This window comes from Fonticula alba (assembly GCF_000388065.1).
Source record: "Fonticula alba strain ATCC 38817 unplaced genomic scaffold supercont2.1, whole genome shotgun sequence".
Classification (NCBI taxonomy): domain Eukaryota; order Rotosphaerida; family Fonticulaceae; genus Fonticula; species Fonticula alba.
In genome coordinates this window covers 3166683-3167942 of record NW_009242971.1, presented here as the reverse complement: position 1 = coordinate 3167942, position 1260 = coordinate 3166683, and positions in this window count along the sequence as shown.

Genomic DNA, 1260 nt, shown 5'->3' with positions numbered 1-1260 from the left:
CCCCCTCCCCCGGGCGGCCTGTTGCCGCCAAGTCTCTCGCCGGCGAGCGACGGGAGGAATGCACCCCGCCCCGGGCATCCGCGCACCCTCGCGCACGCATGGGTGGGGGCGCCCGGCCCCGGGCTGGGCTCCAGCGCTCGACATTGCCGCCCGGGTCGGCGGCCGAAGCACCCCGGGTTCTGGTCTCGGCGTGCCCGCCGCCGCCGCCGCCGTCGCCGCCCCACGCGGTGCGCAACCCAGGAACACCACCGGCAGGGGACACATTGCCACGCCCGCCCGAGGCCCGGCCCGCCAGGCTCAATGGGCGCAAACACGAGGGACCCCCCCCCCCAGCTACCCCGCCCCCCGGGGAGGGAACCGAAACTCCACGCAAGGCGGGCTGAGTGCCACCGCGGAAATCATTGTCCCGGGTCCCCATTGTGAAGCTATTTTCTCCCGCGGGATGGCACCCCTCCCGCCCGCCCCCGCCCCTGCCGCGGCGTCGGGGACGGCCCGCGCCCGCTCGGCCCTCCCCGGACCGGAGACGCGCCCTGGGGAACGGGCGCCGAGCCGCTGGCATGCGGGGCTGGGGGCACCCGGTCCAGGGGTCCGCCCGGGACTGGACGAGGAATGCCTCCTGCCCCTCGTCCTGGCCCCCGTTGTTGCCGTCTGGTCGGCGCCGTCCATTCAGGCTTGCTATTGTTGCCCGCCCCGGTGCCGGCCCCCCCCCCCCCCCCGGTGAGTTGCCTGTGCCTCCTGCCGCCTTTCGCTCCGGCTCGTACTCCGGACGCACCGCCCCCGCGCGGCGCGCCGCTGCCTAGAGCAGACACTCCGGCGGATTCTAGAACCCCGCGCGAATTCCGCGATCGACAGTTCATCGGCAGGTCGGGGCGCCGCCGGCCCGGCGGCCAAAGAGCGCTCTTCCTAGCCGCCGACCCCGCCGCCCAAAGGGGCACCGGCCCTTGGGGCATCTCCCAGGTGCCCTTCGTCGCGCGGTCGCCGCGCTTTCTCGCGGGCCCCGCACGGAGCCCAGCCGAGCCCTGCCCCCGCCCCCCGCCCCGCCGGCAGAGGCTCGCCACTGTCTGCCGGCAGTCGACCCGCCCCGCCGACCGGGCAGGAGGGGGAGGGGCAATGAGAGCCCGCCACGCACCCAACCCGCAGTTAGCATCCCCCCCCCCGTCGGCCCAGAGCCCCAAAAACGTTGCCCGATGTTCGGGGGCCGCCCCCCCCCCCCCCTTCGCCGACGCCTGCCTACCCACCGCAACGCCGGGAGATTTTCCT